This window comes from Perognathus longimembris, chromosome 1 (genome assembly GCF_023159225.1).
Source record: "Perognathus longimembris pacificus isolate PPM17 chromosome 1, ASM2315922v1, whole genome shotgun sequence".
Taxonomy (NCBI): Eukaryota; Metazoa; Chordata; class Mammalia; order Rodentia; family Heteromyidae; genus Perognathus; species Perognathus longimembris.
The window spans coordinates 124,905,229-124,912,127 of record NC_063161.1 but is presented as its reverse complement, the minus strand read 5'-3'; the positions used below and the strand labels follow the sequence as shown (position 1 = coordinate 124,912,127).

General features: G+C 36.6%; 1 long non-coding RNA gene across 2 annotated transcripts; it reads left to right on the top strand.

The window, feature by feature from the left end:
• Window positions 1–761: 761 nt before the first annotated feature.
• Window positions 762–6,406, top strand: LOC125361047. Of its 2 annotated transcripts, XR_007212893.1 has the most exons (3): window positions 762–2,045; window positions 5,005–5,628; window positions 5,996–6,406. It is a non-coding gene; the product is annotated as an uncharacterized LOC125361047 (long non-coding RNA). The 2 variants fall into 2 exon arrangements; XR_007212869.1 differs by lacking the exon at window positions 762–2,045 and having other exon boundaries at window positions 4,272–5,628.
• Window positions 6,407–6,899: the final 493 nt, after the last annotated feature.

Here is a 6,899-nt window from a genome sequence, read left to right as displayed (position 1 = left end):
TAGGTGAATTTCCTTTGACGTACCCCCTGTGGTCACTGTATATGATTCTGGTACAATGGATATTGTATATGTGCTTATCTGAACTGGGAAAGGGAAAGAAAAATGAAGGAGGGTGTAACAAATATGACAAGAAATGTATTCACTACCTTATTATGTAACTATACCCTCTCTGTACATCACCTTATCAATAAAATTTAATTAAAAAATAAAAAATAAAAAAAAAGAAATGGCTTTGCCATGCATTAGCTCTTACTGGGAATCCTGTTACTTTTTTGTTCCTAATTGTTCTTAGGTAGGTCTCTTTGGACAACTTTAAGGGCTTAAACAACTCTTTTTCTTTTTTTAAAAAGGTATTTGTAAGCTTTACAATTGATACTCTAAGCTATAATCTATCTCTTTCTTGGGCCATATGATTCTGAATGTGTGCACATGGCAAGTGGGTAGGTGTGAGTGAGGAGTAGTATGAGTTCAAGTAATGAGTGTGCAGTGGAGCACTGGTGAGCTATCCTAATGGTGAGAGAAGAGAGCAGCATCCTATTTCTTTTCATTTTGAACAATAAGGAAAATAAGTGAAATTAAGAGGAGGATGTTGTTTTAGGCTTGAGTTTCTACAAAGAACTACAGTAGTTTTAATAACACCTTTAAATGTTCTTGTTCAGTATTCCTTATGGGTATAATCTTATAATGTATAATGTTATAGTCTTATTAGTCTCGATTTTTTCTTCATTGTTGTCAGTATTAATGAGTAAATATGAAGAAAATTTGATACATTTAGGTCTTAAAATATGTCAGACTATGAATCCTTCTGCTGTCTACTCTCAAATATGTGGCAGAAAGCAAGTAGATTCATTATGTTGTTTTCATAAGCATCTAATACATACATACACCATGTAAGTGGGACAGAAATTATTCATATATACAAGTTTGGTGATTATATCAAAGCTTAATTATGAGCCTCTTGCTTCTCAGACTCTATAGAGAACATCGGTAAACTGGCTCCTAAAATTAAGAATCTGTCTCTGATGTGTTTGTGTATATGTCTTTGCTAGAAGAGGCAAGTAGCCTTCTACGCTGTGCTTAACCAAAATTATCTTTTTTTTCCCCATTGTCTTCCTTGTATTGAATTCTTATTCTTTCCTTGACCTCCACTTTTAGAAGGACCCTTGTGTTGTTCTTGGGAAAAATTTTCCTTTGTCTTGTGTTAAATTGCTATATCCTCTATGAATACATATAATTTGTAAGCTACGTGATTGGTATAGCCAATATTTAGTTTATATTTACTTCTTTCTACTGCATAGGCTGTTTTGGCTTTTAAGAAAATATGGAGTACGTTTCTTTATATTTGGATGCAGTTGAAATGTAAAAGCTTAACTGTAAGACATGAATCAAATGTGCTGTTCAGACTAATCTATTATTCGGATATACCTGAAACTATATCAATTAATCTTAATCATGTCTATTCTTTTAAATTGCATATCTTATTATTAGAAATGGTTTGAGAGCTGAGATGTAATCTTCTAAATGAAGGAATAAAAATAAGAGCAGGATGAGCCAGCTAGCCATTTTTCTTCCTAAAAACTTAAAATAAATGGAGACCAAGAAATGTTAGACATCGTTAAATAAATCAAAGGTCTTATGACATCTCTGATATTTTATTAACAAAATTTTGATTTGATTTATCTATTTAAAATAACTAGCAAGGTATTCTGTAAGTGCTAAAACATAAATTACAAATGCAAACCCTTGATTTATGTTAATGGTGGATAACGTGTAGGGCATGGTGAGTGATCACAGAGTTTTGCAGTGTTCCTTGAAGCAGGGATAAAGTCATAAGAAAGTACTGAAGAAAGCAAAGTGCTGCCTGCAGCTCCATTTGGTGATATATAGACGGTGTCTTCTAAGAAAAGATAAAATTGTGATGATGTGAACTTTCACTTCTCTTTCAGACATCTCCAGATCTTAGTGGATTCTGCTGGGCAGTTCTAAATGTGTGCATGGATTTCTGAAAGGATAACATAGGAGTTTTTAGAAAAGTATCTACTCAGGTAAATCTGGGTCTCTATGATCTTCTATTTTTCTCAACAGCGCCTTCAGCTCCTCCACTTTCTAGACCCTGCACAGTGTCTGCAGAACTGCCAATTCCCAATTCTGTTCTATCTCAAATAAGCTTTCTCTGCTCTTTACCTGGGCTGCTGAGAATTACAAGAGAGAAATCACATGGTTATGCAAATTGGCAACACTCTATGTTTTCACATACAGTCACAAACTTGGGTTGGTTTGTATGAAGCAGCCTTCCTGCTGTTTCTCCTGCTTGCCCCTATCTGATCCTGTTGGTCTCTTACCTACTGTTCAATACAACTGCCTCAAAGGACTTTTCCCAATCTCCTCATCTCAGTATGTTTCTGGTCTTTATAGTGTGTGTGTGTGTGTGTGTGTGTGTGTGCTGGTACTGGAGCTTGGACTCAGGGTCCTAGGCATTGTCCCTGAGATTTTTTCCTCAAGGCTAACACTCTATCACTTGAGCCTTAGCTCCACTTCTGGCTTTTTAATGTCTAATTGGAAATACAAGTATCATGGACTTTCCTTCCTGCCTTGGCAGGCTTCAAACCATACCTCAGATTCAGCCTAATGAGTAGCTAGTATTACAAGTGCAAGCCACCAGTGCCCAGCTATAATTCTTTTATAGTATTGATTTGACTTACTTTTGTCCCTACAACTAACTTACTGTGCATAGGGACATAATCTGTTTTATTAATTGCAATAGCAGTACACTATCTGGCATACAGTAAGCACTTAGGAAAAATTGTTAGGCAAATGAATTAATTGTAAGATGTCATTTGAAAAGAAAAACATTGCTTAATTTCAAAAAGTATAAGCAGCATTACTTGAAATGGACATGGCCCAAAGCCCAAAATCTGTTCTTTTAAAAGTTAGGTTGACTTCCCTTTCAAACGAACTTCTTATAGGTGGATAGATGAACAGACTTTGTCCTCAGCATGTGGAAGTCACAGCAGTGAAGTCTCTTTGTCTTCTGGTGAAACAGGATCAGACTCTGCTGCAGGGTGTGGCTGGACCACAGCCTCCTCTGTGTCTGTGCCTGGACCTTTTCCCCACTCAAAAACTCATATTGGGATGAAGTGAGCGAGGGTGAATGTAAGGCCTTACAACATCTATCTTGAATCTATGCCAATTTATATTAAGAGGCAAAAAACAAGCCAATTACAAATTTAAGAGTTTTTTTTATTTGTTTTTTGTTTTGTTTTGTTTTTTGCCAGTCCTGGGGCTTGAACTCAGGGTCTGAGCACTGTCCCTGGCTTCTTTTTGCTCAAGGCAGCACTCTACCACTTGAGCCACAGCGCCACTTCTGGCTTTTTCTATATATATGGTGCTGAGGAATCGAACCCAGGGCTTCATGTATACGAGGTGAACACTTTTCCACTAGGCCATATTCCCAGCCCCAAGAGTTTTTTTTTAAATAGTGATGAATTGCATGCTACACGTTTCACAACTGATTAATACATACCAGTGTGTCATGACACTTGCTTTTTCTTTCTCTTCTCTTCTCTTCTCTTCTTTCTTTTCTTTTCTTTTCTTTTTTTCTTTTTTTTTTTTTTTTTTTGTGTGTGTGTGTGTGTGTGTGTGTGTGTGTGTGTGTGTGTGCGCCTGTGCTGGGGCCTGAACTCAGGGCCTTAGACTCTCGCTTGGCTTTCTCTGCTAAAGACTAGCGCTGTTCCACTTGAGCCACACTTCCCATTTCTAGCTTTTTAACCTGTTAACTGGTGATAAAGTTTCTACTCTGGCTATGAACCATAATCCTCAGCTCTCAGCTTCCTGAGTAGGTAGGATTATAGTTGTGAGCCACAAGTGCCTGGCATGATGTGGTTTTTTATTGTGTGTTTAGCAATTAGTCTCAAATCTCTAGAGAGTATTTTATTATTTACATAGCTCTTAGGGGAGAAGAAAATGCATGTAGTTGAGAGAGTAAAGAGGTTCTTTTGGAAGAAATAATAATGCAATAAAGCCTATATTGATACGTGCTAGGCATTGCTTCAGTAGCCCTGTCTTTCAAATTAACATAAATGTATTATTTAAGGAGAACTTTATATAAATGAAGATATCAGATAGCTTTGGACTAAAAATGCAGTTTTATGTGTTTCAAATAAATTAACCTTTAACATTTTTCTATTGTTCATCTAATGCAGTTTTAAAATGATTTATAAGCTTTTGCAAAAAGGAGAACAGAAATAACAATTCATCTTTTGGTGTCTCTTAGTGTCTTCTTTTGCAAGGCAGCTCAACCAGCCTTAGTTAAGCATTAGTGTCTATGCCATTTGGGAGACAGCAGAAAAGCTCAGGGCCACTCTAGACCATAAGAAGTTATAGTAGAAGGAAGAAAAAGACCCACCCAGGAAATAAACAACTTATATGAGCTAAGTTGTGGACCCTCATGAATAAATAATAACTTTTCTTCTGCTGTAACTCCTACTATGACTTGTCATATTTAGAACATTTTATTTAAACAAAAATCTTATACCCACAGTTACAAAGATAGTATAGAGAATTACCATATATCTTACTCAGCCTCCACTAATGTTATCAGCTTATGTAACTATATGATATTTGCTAAAACTAGGATATTACCACTGGTACATTACTATTTACTAAGCAATAAACTTAATAAAAACGCTTTATACAGACTCAGAATTTACTGCTGTTAATATTTAGGTATAATCTTTTTATCCCACTAACATTAACATACATCACATGTTTTAGCAGAATACATGCTTAGTTTCGGACCCATTCTTTCTTTAATCCTTTAGCATATATCACAAGTTACCCCATATTGTTTTGGTGTTTAACATGTGCATATTTTTTATCATGTGAATATAGTTCTGGTTAACATTAACAGATTATTGAATGCTTGTTTCAATTTTTCCTCTCATAAATGATACTCTGATGATTGTCAGTGCACATGAATTTTATGCAGTTTTCATTTTTTTACAGGCAGATCACAGGGAAGGAGGTACAATGTGAAGATCTAAGGATTTCCTTTTTGCTTTACTTTACCTGAAGAGGAACACATTTAAATGATACTGCAATCTCTAAAACTGCAAATGAACATCTTCTGCTGCTCTAGTGGACTGACAGCCCTGAGGGAAAGAAAGTACAGTGAGATCTCTGGCTCTCACTGAGCTCATGCAGCAGAAATGATTAGCAGGTACTCATGTACAAATGCAGCTTTCAACCTCAGCCTTTCACATGTGTTCAAAGTTCCTTCGACTTCTCGGGAAGAATATTACAGCCTCATTATCTTTTGATTTGTTTTCGAGGGTGGCATTGCTAGGACATTTTCTGTGGTTGTGGTTGACCATTTTTATTTTCAGGATTTTATTTGCTACTCCTTTGTCTCTGAAGAGGAAGTTTTATTACTGAATAACAGATATCAACACTAGGGAAAAAGGACTCCCAATTGTCTCTTGTCTTCCAGAACAGATCATTCATCTGTTCTGAGACCTGAGTCCCTAAGGGCCAACACCTCTCAAGCTGCAGGCAGCAAACCACTTCATGGGATCCCTGGCTCCCAAAGTTACATGCCATGTGGCTGGACAGTGTGAGTTCTCTACTCAGGTAAGAGCATTCAAGGAAACAGAATGCGAACAATGGAAAAATAATGGCCTCTGGAGTTAGACCTAGGCTCAAATACTGTATGCAGAACCTGCCAGGACCTCTTTGACTTTATACAATTAATTGAGTTCTGAAGCCTAGCTCTCCCAACTGTAATCATGAGCATTCTGTACAGGCTCTTTCAGTATTTGGATAAAATGTGAACATGTCTGATACAGTACCTGGCACATAATGGCCCTGGAGAAATGCCTCCAATGATCCTCCTTGCTAGTTGAACCTCTTTTGTTTTAAATGTGGCATTTGTGATAGTGAAAGCTTAATAAGTATCAATGGAATGAATTAATGTCTGTTTCATTCTTTCTTCTCCCAGGGTTGCAGACCACAGAAACCACTGGATAGAATCTCTTGGCCAAATACTTACATTCTGAAACCTAAGAGTTAAAATGGCCATTTGTTTGGTGAGCCAAGGAGGCACGGAGCTGCGGGGTGCACAGAAGGAGTGTTGTGGATCCTTTTTCTGGACTTGCAGTCAGATGCATCAGCTCTGGAGAGGAAGGCAGGATCACGTGGCACAGCATAGCTGCTGGGAAATCCTTATATGTATTGGGCACTTCAGAAGACAAAGGGATTGTTGGGAATTAGAAATATTTTTTTAAGTTTTTGTGTTTATGTGTATATTTTATTTGGAAATGTTTATCCTGGTACATTCGTTTAGATAGCCCCAGCTTTAAGGTTTTATTGAGGAATAATAGACAATAAACTACACAGTTTTTAAAGGGTACAGTTTGGTACAATTTATCATATATGTATATACACAACTGTGAAACTATCACCATGATGAAGACAATGAATCTATCTATTATCCCTGGATATTTCCTTATGCCTTTCTGTCAGTCCCTATTTATCTACTGAACTGCTTATGTCACTGAAGATTGAGAAATTTACATAAATGAGATCATACAGTATGTACTCTTTTGCATGATTTTTTTCACTCACCATAATTATTTTGAGATACAAGTACGTGTTGTATTATATATAAGTATAGTCATTTGAAGACCGGCTATAAAAGCTCAGGTTGGACACAGAGGAATTCCCTAATTACTTATAATTTCCATTTTTCTGTAAACTTCCCACTGTGGTAGGTTTCCATGAGTCACAATGGGACTACTGTGGAAGTTTGATAAAAGTCTGGCATCTATTTTGCTCTAAGGTAAAAACTTTTATAATATCCAGCTTTGTTTAGATGCTCCTTAACAGGAATATTCAAAATGTGG